The sequence below is a fragment of the Narcine bancroftii genome, chromosome 12 (genome assembly GCF_036971445.1).
Source record: "Narcine bancroftii isolate sNarBan1 chromosome 12, sNarBan1.hap1, whole genome shotgun sequence".
NCBI classification, from domain to species: domain Eukaryota; kingdom Metazoa; phylum Chordata; class Chondrichthyes; order Torpediniformes; family Narcinidae; genus Narcine; species Narcine bancroftii.
The window spans coordinates 53,336,493-53,356,316 of NC_091480.1; the positions used below are offsets into that span (position 1 = coordinate 53,336,493).

The window sequence follows — 19,824 nt, forward strand, 5'->3', positions numbered from 1 at the left end:
ACACTAATTTAATATGTTACAGGACAGATTGTCATCCATTTGGGACCATATACCCTACCTCCATGTGACAAGTCAAAGCTATTTCAGACTACTTCCTGTTTCATAACACAACCCTATCTTGCAAACGTCTGAGAAAGATTATTCAATTATTCCCAATCAAGTTAAAAATTTCTCATTTGGTTCAATCTTTCAACTCAATTGAACCCAAGATATCAGTCATTATTTAGTCAAGCTTGAGTAATCTCCTTCATGTATTTGTTCATTTTGTTGATAAAAGTGTATTATAAAACTACTGAAACATGTCAAATCTGCTGATGTCATTGCCTCTTAGTGTAGGGCCCATAATATTTTGTATAATGTCTGGTCCATTTGCACATTTTTAATGGAAATGGTATTAGATTGAAATAAGGAAGCAATTTTCCACATTTGGCACAATTCAAGTATAACTGCTGAACTAGAAAATTACTTTTTTTTTTTAAACAAACCCTTTTCCTAAATAGTTAGTTAGAAAATGCAATCTAGTGTTTAGATACTATAATAAAGATTGTGTTGCTAAACTATTCCAGTTGACAGATATTTAAATCCTAATCATCACTTTTATACAAAGATACTTTAATTTAGAGAGCTATGCACCAACGAACCATCAAGTTTAATCACTGCTGTGTAGGACAACAAAACTGCCCACACAAGGCCCCTAAAATAACCTAGAAAATGGCCAGAAAATCAATTTTAATGATGTTAAGAGATATATATGGCCTTTATAAAGAGGGTTCATTTCTTTACACTTTAAAAAAGGTGCCATGGAGTTTTTCATATGAAAGCAGATCCTTCCCCTTATTATGCAGGCCCTTTTGATCGAGGATGACTTGTTGCTAATCTAGTTCCTGATACTCTCCCACCATCAGTTCCCCTTCAGTCTTCAGACCTTCCCCAGTGGCCTGCCTTTCTCTTCCTTTATTTCAATTCTACCATTCTCCCATCCCCCAACCCTCCTTGCTTGCTTTGGGTATCTTATCTGAAAAACCAACATTGACAATACAATACTCCCTCAATATTCCACTATCATATATGTTCAAATCCACTTAATGGAACTTGACCTTACTTCCAAAGTCACAGCCGACAACAGCATCAGCTGATATACAGTAACACATCAAAGTTTCCAACTAAATGGTCGGAAAATTTGATCAAGGTTTATCAGACCGCCTCATCTTCATGATGGATGTCCAATCCCTTTACATCTCCATTACCTACACAGGCCTTAAAGCACTTTGCTTTTTCCTGGACCTCAGACCTGAACAGTCACCTTCCACCACCACCACCCTTCTCCACCTGGCAGAACTGGTCTTCACCCTTAATTTTTCCTTTAACCCATCCCATTATCTCTGAAGGAGGTAATCTGAAGGAGTAGCCATGGGTACCAGCTATGCCTGCCCCTGTTGGTGGGTTTTGTGGAGCAAAACATGCTCCAAGCCAACACAGGCAAGACTCCCCAACCCTTCCTCCGGTACATTGACTACTACATTGGTGGTGGGGGGGAGGGGGGTGCTCATGCACCCGCAATGACCTTGTCAATTTCATGGCCAATTTCCACCTGGACCTCAAACTCACCTGGTCCATCTCAGATAACATTCTCTCCATCTCAGGAGACAAACTCTCCACTGACATCTATTACAAACCCTCTAACTCCCACAATTATCTGAACTACTCGTCCTCACACCTTGTTCCTTGCAAGGACTCCATCCCCTTCTCTTAACTTCTCCATCTCTGCCACATCTGCTCGCAAGATGAAGTCTTCCAGTTCAGAGCCTCTAAAATGTCTGCCTTCTTCCACAAACGTGGTTTCCCCTCCACCACTATTAACTCAGTCCTCACCTGCATCTCCTCCATTCCCCGCTCATCTGCCCAACTCCCATACCCTTCAAAACAATAAACACAGAATCCCCCTTCATCCTCACCTACCACCCCACCAGCCTCTGTATCCAACACATTATTCACCAGAATTTCCAACACTTACTACAGGACCCCACCACCAGACACATCATTCCTTCTCCTCCCCTCTCAGCATAGTGTGATGAGTAAACATGAAAATGTGTGAATGAATAAATAGGATAAGGGTAGATAATAGAATGTAGGAAGTAAAGTTAGTCTGAATAAGATAAGGGTCTTCTAGCCTTAGAGAGTCAGCAAGTTCTGCATATGTAATTAGTAATTAGCAAGTTGTGCATACAAGAGTTAGTAAGCCCTGAGGGTTGGGAAGGTGTGAATAAGGACAAAGGCAGGTGAATAAGGACAATGACATGATGGGACACAGACAGGATACCCCCTGGTCTTCCAAGTTCACAGAAACAGCACGTAGGCAGACAAGATTGCCTAATGTCAAACTTATCCAGGAGGCAGAAGAATGTTAGGGGGGGGGGGAAGGGTACCTCGACACTGAAATGAACTGTATAAAAGTTGGGTGAGCCCCAGTATGTGTGTGTATTCCCAGGGTAAGGGGAAGCACCCAACTTTGCATTGTTGTATAATAAATATTCTTTGTTCTCAATTTTTGTCTCGAGCAAATTCTGTGAAGATACTTCTGTTTCTCACAAATGGGGGCTCGTCTGGGATCCCACTCCCTCCACTGACAGAGTGCCCGACGACGAGGGTAGGTGCACCCCGGCTGATTCAGCTGGACGCACGTACGACAGGTGACTGGTCAGTGGATGAAGCGAGTGATATCCGAGAAGAGGCATTGAGAACAAACAACTGGAGGATGTTAAGGAAGTGCACTAGGAATAGCTACTGGATCCCAGAAAGAGGAATTTTACTTGCCTGTTAGTATGGGAGGTGTGAATAGCAAGGGAAATAGTTTTAAGGAAGGATGAGACGATCAGATAACTAAGCAAAGTCCGTTAGGATTAATGCTATCTGATTGGGGTGCGGGGAGAACCCGCGGGAAAGACCAACAGACCATGGTCAGGTATTGCTGTCTGGAATGGGTTAAAAACCCGATAAAAGGGAATTCGGTATATTGGCCAAAGTTCGGATCCGATGAGGACTGGATCTGTCAGACATTGAACATCTGGCTCTATCAAAATCAAAGAGATAATATTGAGAGCAGAGAATATGCAGCCTGCTGGCTCAGTGGATCAGTTGATCAACTGGTTTTGAATGAAAAAGAATGTAAGGACAAGAAGGATGAGGAACTTTTTGTCCCTGAAACACAAGGATGGGATGTGTTACATTCCCTTCCTCCACCTTATGCTCCTCCTATGCCGGCTCCTATCTTTCCCCTCTCTCCTATGCTCTACCCTTCTTCACCTTCCCCTCCTCCCCCACAGCTAAAGAAAGAAGAAAGTAGGGGTGGTATGATGACCCATTCACAAAGTACTAGATTACCACCTCAATTGACAAGAGAGGGAGGAGACTTGGATTCAGAACAGTGTGAGACCCTCCGGGAGGAAAGGGCAGAACCCTTTGATTCATTTCCCAGAGAGCAGGAACCTAGACATTATAAAGGAGAGGTTAAGCCAGAAATTAACTGGATAAGACCTTTACTGGAAGTTCCCGTGGGAGGGGGTCTCAGTTTTGTAAATGTGCCCCTGACTAGTACGGAGGTGCGTAATTTTAAGAGAGAATGCCCAATAAACAGAAAGGAAAGGCAAAGAACCGTTCCCAGGACCTCGTGGTAATCCCAGTAGGAATTGGGAAACAGGAGCATTAGTTTGCTACCATTGTAAAAAGGAGGGACATTTTAAGAGAGAATGTCCAATGCGAGCCAGGGAGACACGATCTTACGCACTGATGGAAGCAGATTATGAATGGGGGGGGGGGGGGGTCACGGTTCTCAGTCAATACACACCGTGGGGCTGCACAGAGAACCATTGGTAAATTTAAGCATAGAGCCCCACAGTGACAAGATGACCTTTTTAGTAGATTCTGGGGCAGCCCGGTCTAGTATTTTACAACCACACGAGCGTGTTAAGATAGAGGGGGCAGTGATGATTTCGGGAGTAGGAGGAAGAGATTTTATGGTCCCTGTATTAAGGGATGTAAGAATATAAATGGGAGAGAAGATAGTAACGGAGGACATTCTACTAGTTCCCCAAGCTGGAGTTTGTTTGTTAGGATGAGATTTACAGGACCAATTGGCTATCGGCACCAGACCACAGGAATCAGGTATCGGGATTCAATTGTATGTATGAACCGAGGAGGATCGGGAACTAATAAATCCTGGAGTATGGGCAAAAAGAAGCAATAGAGGAGTATTAGATATTCCTCCCCTTCAAGTTACTTAAAAAGATCCTGAGCAAGTAGTATCCAATTCCGATGGCCGGCCAAAAGGGGCTGCAGCCAGTAATTGACCAGTTGGTGATGTCACCTTTTAATATCCCTATCCCTGAGGCTAACGACTAGTACACACATGTCAAACTCTGGCCCGCGGGCCATATATGGCCCGCGATATAATTATATTTAGCCCACAAGATCATATTAAATATATATTAGAGTTGAACCGCTGGCCGCCGCGCAAGTATAGCACATGCACAGCAGCAGGCACCACCATAGTAGTTTTTAGCACTTCCACAGCAGGCACAGCAGTACACCGATATAGTTAACGGGAACGTTAATTAGATATTCACAGCGACGCCGCCTAGCTCCGGCGGACCCGCCGCCTAGCTCCGGCGGACCCGCCGCCTAGCTCCGGCGGACCCGCCGCCTAGCTCCGGCGGACCCGCCGCCTAGCTCCGGCGGACCCGCCGCCTAGCTCCGGCGGACCCGCCGCCTAGCTCCGGCGGACCCGCCGCCTAGCTCCGGCGGACCCGCCGCCTAGCTCCGGCGGACCCGCCGCCTAGCTCCGGCGGACCCGCCGCCTAGCTCCGGCGGACCCGCCGCCTAGCTCCGGCGGACCCGCCGCCTAGCTCCGGCGGACCCGCCGCCTAGCTCCGGCGGACCCGCCGCCTAGCTCCGGCGGACCCGCCGCCTAGCTCCGGCGGACCCGCCGCCTAGCTCCGGCGGACCCGCCGCCTAGCTCCGGCGGACCCGCCGCCTAGCTCCGGCGGACCCGCCGCCTAGCTCCGGCGGACCCGCCGCCTAGCTCCGGCGGACCCGCCGCCTAGCTCCGGCGGACCCGCCGCCTAGCTCCGGCGGACCCGCCGCCTAGCTCCGGCGGACCCGCCGCCTAGCTCCGGCGGACCCGCCGCCTAGCTCCGGCGGACCCGCCGCCTAGCTCCGGCGGACCCGCCGCCTAGCTCCGGCGGACCCGCCGCCTAGCTCCGGCGGACCCGCCGCCTAGCTCCGGCGGACCCGCCGCCTAGCTCCGGCGGACCCGCCGCCTAGCTCCGGCGGACCCGCCGCCTAGCTCCGGCGGACCCGCCGCCTAGCTCCGGCGGACCCGCCGCCTAGCTCCGGCGGACCCGCCGCCTAGCTCCGGCGGACCCGCCGCCTAGCTCCGGCGGACCCGCCGCCTAGCTCCGGCGGACCCGCCGCCTAGCTCCGGCGGACCCGCCGCCTAGCTCCGGCGGACCCGCCGCCTAGCTCCGGCGGACCCGCCGCCTAGCTCCGGCGGACCCGCCGCCTAGCTCCGGCGGACCCGCCGCCTAGCTCCGGCGGACCCGCCGCCTAGCTCCGGCGGACCCGCCGCCTAGCTCCGGCGGACCCGCCGCCTAGCTCCGGCGGACCCGCCGCCTAGCTCCGGCGGACCCGCCGCCTAGCTCCGGCGGACCCGCCGTCTAGCTCCGGCGGACCCGCCGCCTAGCTCCGGCGGACCCGCCGCCTAGCTCCGGCGGACCCGCCGCCTAGCTCCAACGTCTCCATTCCTTGAGCTTCATGTGTAGACTTTCCGCTGGGGTGGAGGTCGCGGACGAGTTCCACCGCTCTCACAGTATTCCCGGTGAGATGGCGAGACCAGCGGGGACTCCTTGGTTGTTGGTGGCGGTTGCGGCAGGCGGAGGCAGGGGCGGAGGAGGGAGAGGGGTCGGGGGGGGGGGGATGCCGCTCGGGTTTGCTGGCTGGGCTGGGGAGGGCTCCCTGCAGACCTCTGCTCCCTGGCATGCTTCTCGGCAACATGCAATCCTTGGCTTAAAGGCTAGAGAGAAATATTATTTATTGAATATTTTATTTCTTATTTGTTAATGCTTCTTATGGAAAGAGTTTAACCAAAACTATTATTAAATATTTATTTTAATAAGAAAAAGTTTAACATTACATATGTTGAGAGAAAACATGCAGATGTTGTTGAAAATTTTCAATAAATATTTAGTTCGGCCCTCGACTTAGTCCAAGTTTTTAATTTTGGCCCTCCGTGAATTTGAGTTTGACACCCCTGGACTAGTACATATCCAAATATTTAAAGGGACTTTCTGCCTCTCTATACAAATTAAAACGGAAGGGTTTATTAGCTCAAAACCCACCCCTGGAGCATCTTATTTATTTTATTAAATCTAGTGATTGGGTATATGTAAAAGCATGGCAAGGTCACCAACTAAAACCTGTCTGGGACAGCACCTATTGTGTACTTTTGATTACAGACACTGCAGTGCGAACGAAAGAAAAGGGGTGGACTCACATAGAATGAATTAAACAAGCTGCTGATCCATGGACTAAAGACATTGATAATCTACCCTCCACCTGGCGTGCAGTCCTTCATCCTTCTGATCTGAAAGTTACACTACGCCGGGAAAAAGTGCTGTAATGTTGTTTTTACCATTTGCTGTTTTGTTTACTTGTTGGTTCCAAATTTTTGGGAAATCACCAAATTGCTCACAATGTATTAAGTCCTCCTGGAATAGGGGCAGCAGAGGTGACAATTATTTACCTTTAGAATGCAGACAGGGCACAGGTATAGAGTATAGTCATAGTGGGGTACCTTTTTTAGTATGGGTTAATATAGGATCCCAACATGGACCAGGGGAACAGAACGCCCCTAGGGGAGTAGACTTGGTTTGTATTCCATCCTCTACAGATATTAAAAAGAGGAGTTTTAAAGAGATAGCACAAAGAAGATGGTGGGGCAATGACAGACAGAATGTTAGTCAGGATTGTACATGTAGCAGAAATAGAGTGAATACATATGCTAATGTTCACAGACAGGCTGCAACTCACAGGTTCAGTGACAAGAAAAACCTCTCCCCAACTTGATCTCCTGTAAATCATCCTTTGGGTCACATAGACATTCGGAATGTTAAGAACCACCACTGTAAGGGGAGTTCCAGTTGTAAATGACGTAAGCTGCTCCAGAACACCACAGCTGCTTGGCATTTAAATCGTTTAATCAGACTCCAGCCTTGGAGATCATCACCGAACAGACAGTGATGGCCCTGAATTTATGGGCTGAAGAAAGACGACAGATACGAGCCACAGTTCAACAAAACCGCCTGGCTCTCGATTACTCGTTGGCTGCTGAAGGTAGCGTTTGTGAAAGACTGGTTAATGACAGTGCTCACAACGGTCAGGCGGTTAAAGACACTTCTTCAGGAGTTCAAAAATCTTCCCATGCCCAGGTTCAGACTTGGCAGTCTGATACCCACAGCCCTTATAGGAGCTGGACTCACTATTCTGGCCATTATGGTGCTCCCCTGCCTAAAGACGTGTGCAGTATTTAATTCAACGGACCCCTTGTCAGATCACTATAACCCAAACGATGTATGTTTCCCAAATTCTGTCTGATGATACTGAGACTGCAGTTCATTTACTGACTCGCTGGGAAAAAGACCAAGTTTACAAGTAATACATTCCAGTTGAGAATTCATGAAGCGTAGCTAAAAGAAAAGTGAAGATTGTGAGAGATGAGAAACTAATATGAAAATGTGTGTAATGAATAAAGCCAGTATGAATAGGATAAGGGTAGATAATAGAATGTAGGAAGTAAAGTTAGTCTGAATAAGATAAGGGTCTTCTAGTCTTAGAGAGATCAGCAAGTTCTGCATATGTAATTAGTATGCCTTAGACAGAATTAGCAAGTTCATATAAGAGTTAAGCCCTGAGGGTTGGGAAGGTGTGAATAAGGACAAAGGCAGGTGAATAAGGACAATGACATGATGGGACACAGACAGGATACCCCCTGGTCCTCCAAGTTCACAGAAACAGCACGTAGGTAGACAGGATTGCCTAATGCCTAACTTATCCAGGAGGCAGAAGAATGTTGGGGGGGGGGGGGTGGAGGGTACCTCTACACTGAAATGAACTGTATAAAAGTTGGGTGAGCCCCAGTATGTGTGTGTGTATTCCCAGGGTAAGGGGAAGCACCCAACTTTGTATTGTTGTATAATAAATGTTCTTTGTTCTCAATTTTTGTCACGAGCAAATTCTGTGAAGGTACTTCTGTTTCTCACAATAGGGACCGCTCCCTCCATGACTCCCTGTGCACTCTTCCCACCCCACCCATCACCTCCCCCGCCCCCTTCCTCTGTGAACCTGCACCCACACCTCATCCCTCACCAGAGTCCAAGGTCCTAACCAGATGTTTCAGGTGAAGCAACACTTCACCTGTATCTCCAAATAACTCATTTACTGCATTTGGTGCACTCTCTGTGGCCTTCTCTACATTGGAGAGACCAGTCACAGATTAGGCGATAGTTTTGCCCAGCACCTCCTCTCCGTCCACAACAAAAATTACCTCCCAGTAGCCAACCATTTCAATTCTGAGTTACACTCTCAAGCTCACATGTCTGTCCATGGCCTTTCACCCTACCCCACCCTGACCACCTGCAGATTGGAGGAACAACACCTCATTTTTCGTCTGGGCCCACTCCAACCCCAGGGCATGAACACTGAGTTCACTGCATTCCACTAATCAGCTTGCCTCCCCAAACTTTAACTAGTCATTCCAGTTCCTACTTCCTTTCTCTTTCCACCTAGCCTAGAATCATCCAAGCAGGTTAAACCATTCAAGGTGAAGGAAGATAAATTGTTGAAAGAATTAAGGGCTATCATGATCTTGCACAGAAGAGGAATTGAGGCCATCACAGATCAGCCCCAATCAAAATGAATGGCAGGGCAGGTTGGAGGTCAACTCCTGCTGTTTTATTGTGCTTGAAACTAACATTTCAACAGGCTTCCTCTTTGACTAAGCTTTATGCAATACCTGTTCATTTTCATCTTATTCTTACATTCAAACTTTGAGAATAGAACCACCATTTTTCATTAAAAACCTGAATAAATCAAAATAATTATGGGTCAATTTAGACATACCTGATTGGTACATTTGATTAATTACATTGGACAACAAATTTTCAAAAGGCTGGTTTTTTGAAAAAAGGGATTATGATAGACAACTTCAAGCTGAACACAAAGATAATTTCAGATTTCCTGCATCACGTAGGAAGTTGGAGAAACATTAAATTAACTTTTATTGAATTTACCATGTTTAATCACATAATGATGCCAACTCATTGTGTTTTGCTGCTGATTTTTGTTTGTACTCAGCATCTGATGCCACTCATGTCAGTGTCCAACAATAGTCAGCTAGTATTGACTGATTCTAGTTGCCCTGATACACAGTCGCCATGTCCTGGTGAAATCTTTCACCGTGTTCGTCACTGGCTGCATCAAGATGAGCCAGGAAGAAGTCCAAGTGCAAATGCAGGAAATGAATTTTCAATGACATGTTGCACTTCATAGTTTTGTCTGCTTCAAGTAGACTTAAAATATGACAGGAAATCACAAAAATAGGTTGCATCTCAAATAGAAATATTTTAAGGTAATTTTCGTGATTAGCAGCTCAAAATCCATAAAATACACCAAAAAATGTTCAGGAAGAAAAGTTTCTGTGCAGCCAACAAGACAATGATGCAAATCTGCATTCCTATTTTCTGGATTAGCCAGGGCTTAATATCACATCTGAAAAGGTCTACTGAGTGCTTCCAGCATGTTTATATTTCAACATTCCCTTAATATTATTAATTAAGATTGTTGCTCTAATAGCTGGAACTTAACCAACAACCTTCTAGTTCTGAGGCAGGAATGCTACTACTGAGGCAAAGTTAAAAGCAATTAGATTTATTAATTTTTACCCCGCTATTATTCTTGCACATTCATGCAGTTTAGATTTAAGTTTCTCTCTCACCTTGAGAGAAGGAAATAAAGAGACACAGAGAAAATTGTACTAAAAGTGGCTCATCTCAACCAGAGGAGGCAATTCATCAGCACTATACGTTGTATCAAAGTTTGAATTTGGAGCAACTATATATATATATATAGTGTATTAGATATTCCTGCAACTCGTTTACATTTTACACAAATTGACAATCAAGAATTCACAACTGCAACTAAGACATGAAAAGAAGGGAAAGCACCTTTTTAAAAACATTTTTCAGCTTGATAAGCTTAAATGCTTTGCATTTGAAGACTAGAAAACAATGTAGTGGCTTCATCACTTCTAATTAGCAGGATTATACTTACCTCACAGGATAAAGCAATCTTGTCTTTCCCACATTTCGTGGGACTATACAATTGTAATACACCACTGTATTCTGTAAATTTTGTAAATCACTACTCAAGTTGTGAAACTTCTTTATAAGGAACATTAATTCAGTGCAAATGATCAACAAATGAGCAAATGAAACTCCATTCATTCATAACAATAGATACCATCCAATTGATTACCTTAAAGCATTCTGTTTTAAACGTGCTAATTTTACAGGTTAAATTAAATTTAAACACTTCTACTTGCATGCTGCTTCTATTTGTTAGCTTGGCCCTGTTCCTTTGTATGAAGTTGGTCAGTGCTTTCACCAAGTTAACAGCAATCACTTGCCAGAACTTGAATCACCTTGTTCATTTGCAACTTTCATTACTGCTGCTGCTAAATCCCTACAATTCCAAGAAAAAAAGGTAATCATACTAATTTTATCCTCTTAAAATCCAAACTGTGCCAGTCCTTCACACAGTGCAAGAGAGAGTATCAGAACAAGTCCATGAGAAAATGGAAAAGATCCTTTGTGATATTTTATTACATCAGGCTACCTGGCTTGATTCAACCTTTTTCCTGTGACAATTACGAGAACTCACCAACCTTTAGCCAAGAACCAAATCTCTCAAGCAACTGGGCCTTGAGATCTAGATCTACATTTCCCACACTGGCAGTGCTTGCAGAAGTAAGGAATGGTCTTTTGAGTTTTTAAATTGATGTTCACACATCAAATACATTAACATATTAATTAACCAAAATATTAATACATAAACTGTGAGAATGCCAGTTTCAAAATACTGACTGAAAGGCAGAAGATGTCTGCCTTCCATTCTTTTGTTATCAGCTGGAACTGAAAACAGCCTCCTTATTTGGCAAAGTAGCAAAAGACTATTAACCTTTGGGTAAGGAACAAGACCCTGATTAATGAACTCCAAGAGAATTCCAAGGAATATGTACTTGTATGGAGCAGTCTGTTCAAATGTTCCAGAGACATAGGTGCCTGAAAGTATAAAAGATTGATTTATTAGCCATGAGGAGCTCTCTTAATAGCGGGACAAGCTGCTCAAGGCAGTTGCTTCTCGCTGTAAGGGAGTTCTCATGTTTTGCAATGTGATTAAAAGTTTGTTTGTGAAGTTGTATCCATGAGTGTTTTCAAAGAAAAGGTCCACTTTAACATTTAGTTACTGCTTATGGCTGGGACATCTGCAGATAACTAAGGACAGGGTGTTTGTTGCCTAGCAATGACAGCCAAGCTGAAATTTCACCAGCCCAATGAGGACAGCAGGAGGCTCTGGAATACGAGTTGCTTGGTAACAATAGCCTGGCTGATAACTTCCAACAGTCTCGTTTCTCTCTGGGGTGGTCGTGTGATTTACAATAATTAGGGGAACAGAAACTGCAAAAACTGAGAGGAAGAGGACATGTCTGTGTTTTTGGTACACAATATGATGCATCATGTAGATGGACATTGCATTGCTTAATGCTGATGGGATAATGCTTGCTGCCAGGGAGGTGACTGTTTTGAGATTGGTTAATATCAGATCTACGTAGGTGACGGATCTCCCACAGGCCTGTTTATCAAATAAAGGGAATTTGGCAAGATTCAGAGTCCTTCATTCCTCAGGAGAATAAAATGCTGATCGAGATCTCACCCCAGAACCTGGATCAAGGATTGACACGATCCTCCATGTGCCTGAATTCAATTATTTTCTATTAATCAGAGCATGAAGGCCAAGTAGTTCTTCACAGAAGAAAAAAAAAACTACTGATGCAATACATCAGTATGACTCTTTATTATCCATGTAACAAATGCAAATCTAAAAAGTTTACATGTGCAGTTAAACACCAAATTTGTTTTAATGATTGTATCAGATAACCCATGAGGTTGGCAATGTCCCAGCAATTAGAGAATTAGGAGCTCACCCATCGCGTTAGCTGGCCCTGTCCAATCTGTGGAAGAATCTATGAGTTGCACATGGGCCTCATCGGACGCCTCAGAACCAGAAAACCAGAGCAGAAGCAAATTATCCTCAATTCGAATTGCCAGAGATCTATCCATCATAATTTAATTTTAACTTAATTTTTTTAAATATTGAATTTAGACATACAGCACTGTAACAGGCTATTTGGCCCATGCTGCCGCCCCATCAATAAAACCACAATATACGCAATGGATTCTACTCAAGGTAAAGGAGCAATTTTGAAAATTACTATTGAATATGCTTCCATAAATGTTTTAGCTTACATTCCAGATATGGCATCTCTCTGCATAAAAATTCTAACTCCCTTTCTTGCAGTGGCTCACCATTACCTCCTGAGGTGAATTGGGGAAAGACAATGTGCGCATCATGCAAGTGAAATAAAACAAAAAAAAAGCAGCTTGACCATGTCTTAAGCAATCTTCATTTTTAATATGCTACTGCTAATTTTAAGGCAACAAAATTGCAATGGCAACATAAAGTCTGACCCAAAAATAACAAGTTGATGATTTACTCCTAACCAGCAAGTAATCTATTGACATTTTTTCTGACATCAATCCACATACTGATCATCTGATTTTGAATCTACTGTTGGCATCATTCCTAAATTCCAGTTACCCAAGGCCCATTTTCCAGGCTACGACCAACAGAACATAAATGAGACTCAAAATCTATTGAAATCAATTTAATGCAACTGAAGGGCAGACAGAAATGTACCAAAGAATTTTACAATGTGAGGCCAAGCAATATGCAAATACCAGTCTTCAGCAGCAGCAGGATCTACAGTAATATTCAGACCAGCTGATTGATATTTTGTAAGTGTTGTGACAGATTAAATCATATTTTATATTGTATATAGATATCTTTTTGAAGGGAGAGAGATTGTGGGAGTAGTGTAGGTCACAAACATGTTGTGCAGTAATGGATTATTGTTTTGAAAGCAACAGATGAATGGACTCAGAAGATTGGGTCCGGTGCTACAGTCTGTCTGAATTAAGTTTGCTGTTCTAAGAAGGTCATGTGGTTTTCCAAGCAGAGAGAGAGAGAGAGAGAGAGAGAGAGAGAGAGAGCGCGACCAAACAGGCTCTCTGTGAGAGAGAGACAGAAAGAGAGAAAATGGGTTTCTACAGCATGGTAAGCTGGCAGCTTGTTTAAAAGACCCCATTTTGAAGACGGGTTGAGTTCTGAGGTCAGCCTGTTGAAACGACCCATGTAGTCCATACAAGAGGAAATGGCTGGCTCGACTGCTTCACCTGAAATAAGGGAAACAAAAAGGAACTCTGTGGTGGCCTGCAGAAGAGGTTATCTTTTGGAAAACCCTGATGGGCAAGTTTCTTCAGCAAGACACTGAAGTGGCTGATCGGAGGGAATCAGTTGGTGTGTGTCCAACGAGCAACAAATCTCTCTCTGAAATCAACGAGAACATCCCTGAGCAGTAACCAATTACTTTTAAACACCAGAGCTTTGTGAAGATTCATAAATGTTACATTCTGTGCATAGTATAAGAATTGCCTGATACCGGTGAACTTGGAGGTCTGAGAAGTGAGATTGGACTGTGAATCAAAGAACTTTCTGAACGTATACACATTACATACACATGCACTTATAAATTAGAAAGGGGTTAAGGTACATTAATAGTACACTGTAATAAGTTAAAGTTTGATTCTGTTTTGATGTTTAACAAAAGAAGTTTTTAATTTTCTTTAAGTAACCATTTGTCTTGGTGAATTTCTATTGCTGCTGTGTTTTGGGGTCCTCTGGGCCCATAACTTTATGTATAATTCAAATCAACGGCATGGAGACACATTCATACACTGAAAAATAGGGATACATAAATATTGGTGAGGTTACTTCAGTTAATCATTCTGCAATTTTCTTTAAACACTGGAATAACTAGTTCAATGCTCAACAACACTGCAGTAGATATATAGTAATAATTAAAAAAAATTATAGAGCATGTGCCACATTTCAAAAGATCAAAAATATGCTTGTGTACATAAAAACTGCAAACTAAAATGAATTATGTACTCAGAAGAAAAACTTTCAGGAAATGCAATCTACTGCACACAAAAGGCTCCACAGATGGACACACTGATGCAACTGTGTTACATGATAGGTGCAAATAAATCTGCAGGTGAGCAGAATGCTACACTCAATTCAATGGTTTTTATGTGTTAACAGCATCACTTGTTAATGCACGTTCTTGAATTTTGCGCATGCTGATTCATGGGGTGGGGGGGGACGGGAGAGGAATCACAAACAATGCAAATAAAATAGTTATTTGCATTTGAAAAATCTAAAATGCTCGTGGTAATTATTCTTAGCTGCTCTAATGAGGCTGCAGATCAGGCAAACTGGAAGACAAGCAGTTAATGCAAGAAAGCTGTGGAAGGAAGGTCTCTGAATGTAGTTTAGAGCATCTACACAAATCCAGTGGAAAAAAAATAAGTTTTCAGATTTATGGTCAGAGTATATACATGACATCACATACAACCCCGAGAACATTTTTCTGCAGGCGTGGCAGAATTGCCACTTATTCGTAGTGCAAAAAAAACTATACACAGCACATACATGTAAACAAAAAAAATTATAAACAGATAACCAATGTAAACTGTGCAATACAGAGAGAATTTTTAAAAAGTCAATAAAGTGCACAAGTAAGAGTCCTTAAATGTGTTTGTCGTTGAAGAGTCTGATGGTGGAAGGGGAGCAGCTGTTCCTGAACCTAGTGGTGCAGGTCTTGTGGCACCTACACCTCTTTCCTGATGGCAGCAGTGTTTGGATGCATGATGACTGTGGCTGCTCTCCAACGGCAGTATTCCCTGCAGATTTACTCAATAGTGGGGCCCTGTGATGACCTGGGCTGTGTCCACTACCTTTTGCAGTGTCCCCATACCAGACCGTGATGCAGCCAGTCAGCACACTACACCACACATTAGTAGAAATTTCCCAGGGCTTCTGGTGTCATACCAAACTCTGAGAAGTAGAGCGCTGACGTGCTTCTTCAAGATGCCATTAGTGTGTTGGGTCCAGTAGGGATCCTCTGAGATAGTGACTCCAAGAACTTAAATTTGCTCACTCTCTCCACCTCTGATCCCCCAATGATCACTGGATCGTACATCTCTGGCTTTCTTTTCCTGAAGTCAACAATCAGCTCCTTGGTTTTGGTGACATTGAGTACAAAGTTGTTGTTGGTGCCCCATTCAGACAAGTTTTAAATCTGCCTCCTGTATCCTGACATCACCTTTCTTTATAAACCCACTACCATGGTCAGCAATTTCCAGATGGCATTATTGTACTGAGCCACATAGTCATAGATGTAAAGTGAGTCGAGCAGGGGCGAAGAACACTGCCCTGTGGTGGTCCGGTACTGATGGAGCTTGTGGAGGAGATATTCTTACCAATCCTCACTGATTGTGGTCTGGAGGTGAGGAAATCCAGGACCAATTATACAGTGGGGTGTTGTTCCCAGGTCTTGGAGTTTTCTGATCAGTTTTAGGGCAATGATGGGGTTAAATGGTGAACTGTAGTCGATAAAGAGCATTCTGATGAATGCATCTTTACTATCCAGGCATTCCAAGGCTTTATGTCGAGCCAGTGACATGGGATCTGCTGCAGACATGTTGCTATGATAAGCGAACTGGAAAGTATCCCTGTCACCGGTCAGACAGGAGCTGATCTGCTTGAACACCAGGCTTTCAAAACACCTTCACTATTGATGCAAGTGCTACTGGTGGATAGTTATTCAGGCAGGTTACTGTACTCTTCTTGGGTATGAATGATGCCTGTTTGAAACAGGTGGGTACCACACCCTGCTGGAGTGAGTTATTGAATATAAATCAGTGAATACTGATTTTTAGTACTCGTCCAGGTACTCCATCCTCAGATTTACTCTCCTGAAGACAGCATGTCTTCCTCAGATCTTCCTCAGATACAGTCAGGATGGGATTGTCATAGGTGTGGAAAGATGGCTTTTCCGTTACTGTCGTCAAATCAGGTGTGCAAGGCGTTGAGTTCCTCTCGGAGCAAAGCTTTTTGCCATCTGCTACTTCATCGGATAGCACAGCTGTCGGGTGTCCCTTGTTGTTTCCATTTTCATCTGGAATCTCACTTCGCCTGGGAGATGGCTCCACAATTAGAAGCAAAATGTCAGTCATTTTTTTTTTTTAAAAAGGACCACCAAGGAGCATTTCCAATACTTTTTTCCTACACACAGTAAAACCTCTGGCATCTGGAATTCACACACACACACACACACAGTAAAGCCTCTGCATCTTGAATTCAAGCAAGCAGCAAAAATTTAAGGAATTAAATATATAAATATTATTTTTTTTAAAGTTCAAAATTGTAAGAGGGGAGTAACATTCAGCCAGCGAAGCGCCCCAGTTGTGCCCACCCTCAGCAGCTGTTTGAATAAAGGTTGTTTGAATAAAATGACAGTGCCCAGAATGAAGAGTGTGCCGATGCTGCTCACCACTGGGGTGACTCTCCGAAAGTGTCTCCCTGCCTTTATCTTAATTTGTTGGTTGTACATTAGTAAGGCATTATCTGCAAATTTGAAGGAGAGTGGGTTAATTATTGGCAGCGGCACAGGTAGCATAATGGTGAGCAGATACTATTATAGCGCCAGTGACGTAAGTTATAGCAATTACCTGACTAAAGTGAACTTTACGCACAGTAATTAACTATCACAATACATTTTGCACTGTCTTCTTAATGCAGATGTATTAGTTTAGGCATTATAACAGTGGTTCTCAGAGAACCGGAAAATACACATATGCAATCCCGTAGGTGCTGGATACCAGGGTTCTACTGTAGTTAAAAAAAACAATAATACTTCCTTCATTGCTCATTCCAACTGCTCAGTAGTTCATTTTGTAATAATACAAGCTTTACTTCATAACCAACTATGCACAATAGGTAAATAGTACCCAAACACAATAGGGGGGGAGGGGGGAGGGGGGGGGGAGGGGGAGGGGGGGGAGGAGGAGGAGGAGGGGGGAGGGGGGGAGGAGGAGGAGGAGGGGGGAGGGGGAGGGGGGGGAGGGGGGGGGGAGAGGGGGGGGGGAGGGGGGGGGGAGGGGGGAGGGGGGGGGGGGGGAGGGGAACTGTTTAATTACCAGTGGGCTTGGTGCCAGAAACCTTCTTGCAGACAATTCTGTCGAGCGTCCAGCGGTCAGTCAGCACCCTGTCTTTTTGGTCAATCAAAACCCTCGCATCACAAGCCTGGCCGCTGCTTCCTCTTCAGTTGCTCACTTCATGTTCTAGAATTAGGCAGGTTAGAAGAGCACTTTGTCCTGTTTTTCTGCCTCCAGCCCGTGTACTTATTCGAACCAGCCAGGTGTCCTGCCCGCTCTCACCCTCACTGGTCCCGGGGGTCGCCAGGGAATTCAAGGGGAGGAGGGGGTAGAATAAAAACGCTCACCCAACGGGATTTTCCCAATTGATGGGACTTCTTAAAATACACTGAACAATGTATTTTCGTTTGCTTTCCAAAGGTGTGGAGCTGCCTCTGGACAAGCGCACACCATAAGAAACACTTCTCACAATGGGACTCGCAGGAAAGGAGAAAACTCTCGGCAACTAGGCGACAGCGCTTACTCCCGGATGTCACTTCCGGCGACGACACAATCCGCGCCTGGAAATAATGGAGCCGTTCCGAAGTGAGGAGAGGCCTCATCTCAATTACTCCTTTAATTCCACTTCCCACCCGCCCCCAAATAAACGACGTTACCTCCGTGAAAAGAAAGTAGGTAAATTTTATTTGAAAAACGGAAAAGAAATTCAGGGCTGTATGTGATGTAATGGAATCAGGATTTAAGGTGAACAAGTCACCCAATTTGCTGTTTTGTGGCAGCTTCACATGGCAAACATTCATATAAACCAACTTGCAGAAATAAATAAGAGTAATGCACATAAAAGTCAAAGTGAGGGAGTGTCTGTGGTTCATTGATTATTCCGGAATCTGTTGACAGCGGGGAAGAAGCTGTCCTTGTACCGTTGAGTGCTCTTCTTTAGGCTCCTGGACCTTTTCTCTGATGGTAGCAGAGTGAAGAGGGCATGGCCCAGGTGGTGGGGGACTTTGAGAATACCTCGATGGAGTGATGTCTGGTGCCCATGATGCCTCAAACCAAGTTAACGACCTTCTGGAGTTTTTTTTCTTGAGTGTTTTCCCCTCACAAAGCAAGGTGATTGCATCGACATGGAGGCTCCAGGACAGATCCTCGGAGGTGTTGACACCCAGGAATTTGAAGTTCTTGACAGTCTCCGCTGCTGAACCCGCGATGAGAACTGGGTTGTGTCCCCCTGACTGTCTCCTGAAGCCCACAGTCCTCTCCTAGGTTGTTGGTGTGAAATATATACTCAGACAATAAATCTGAATGTGAGGAAGACAGACAGGGAGCAGTGCATAAAAGTGCTGGAGAAACTCAGCAGGCCACGTAGCATCTTTTGGAAGGCAAACTAGCTCTCCATCAAGGTAGAAGCAAGCAGCTTCATAATTAATCACATCAGGGATCAGGAGTATCAGAGCCAGCACCCCCAGGCTGAGGAACAGCTCCTTCCCACAGGCAATGAGAATGCTGAATGACCAAAGGAATTGCTCACCCTAACCATACGAGACTCTCATATTCATGAAGCAATGTTTGTTTGTTGTGTTATGTTGGGTTGTGTTTTGCACCACAAACTGGACAATGCTGTTTTGTACTAGTGCAATCAGATGACAATGAACTTGATCAGTGGCAGGGATCTCCCAGTGGACAACCATTTCAATTCTGTGGCCTACTTCCATGCTGACATGTCTGATCACGGCCTTGTGTACTATTATACCAAGACCACCCATAAATTGGAGGAGCAAGACCTAATTTTCCATCTGGGCACTCTCCAACCAGATGTCATTAGCATCGACTTCTCTGGTAGTCCATTCCCCGTTCTCCCTCTGTGTCCCATCCCTCTGACTTCTTTCCTCCAGTTCTCCACCTCCTTCCCTCTCCATTCACAGAGCCATCTCCCCTCCTCTTGTTTGCTGGTGTGCCCTCCCTCCCTTATCCATTTCCTGCCTGTGGGACCATGCCACTCTCCCCCCCACCTTCCATTTTATTTGGGCGCATGCCCACATTTTGTCCACACCTTAATGAAGGGCACAAGCCCAAAACGTTGGTTCTGTATCTTCATCTTTGCTACCAGTTTGACCTGCTGAGTTTCACCACCATTGTATTTGAACTTCAACCATGGTGTCTGCAGACTTTTGTGTTTTACTACGGATCAGATTTGAATTTTGGTGACCTTTTTTCAGCCTCTTTTGATACACAAAAAATAACATCTATTTCAGAATAGATGGTTTAAGATGAGCCAGTGTGTGTGGCTTTTGCTGAGGGAGAGCAGCACCACCTGCTGGGATGAAACCTCAGTGATATACTATCACCCCAAAGCACCTAGTGTCACAATCATAAAACA

General features: G+C 44.7%; 1 protein-coding gene and 1 long non-coding RNA gene across 8 annotated transcripts in view; one reads left to right on the top strand and one right to left on the bottom strand.

Moving 5' to 3' along the window:
* LOC138746933 (spermatogenesis-associated serine-rich protein 2-like) overlaps positions 1-17,984 on the bottom strand; it is a 102,173-nt gene extending 84,189 nt beyond the window's left edge. For 3 of the 5 annotated variants that reach the window (XM_069905620.1, XM_069905621.1, XM_069905623.1), the window contains exon 1: positions 17,490-17,983. The gene's annotated coding sequence lies outside the window, so the exon portion shown is untranslated. Of the gene's footprint in view, positions 1-17,489 lie in introns of all 5 variants that reach the window. The other 2 variants (XM_069905625.1, XM_069905626.1) reach the window with 1 other exon arrangement.
* LOC138746934 (uncharacterized) overlaps positions 17,481-19,824 on the top strand; it is an 84,971-nt gene continuing 82,627 nt past the window's right edge. For 2 of the 3 annotated variants that reach the window (XR_011347197.1, XR_011347196.1), the window contains exons 1-2: positions 17,481-17,647; positions 17,868-18,118. This is a non-coding gene — a long non-coding RNA (uncharacterized lncRNA). Of the gene's footprint in view, positions 17,648-17,867; positions 18,123-19,824 lie in introns of all 3 variants that reach the window. The other variant, XR_011347198.1, reaches the window with a different exon arrangement.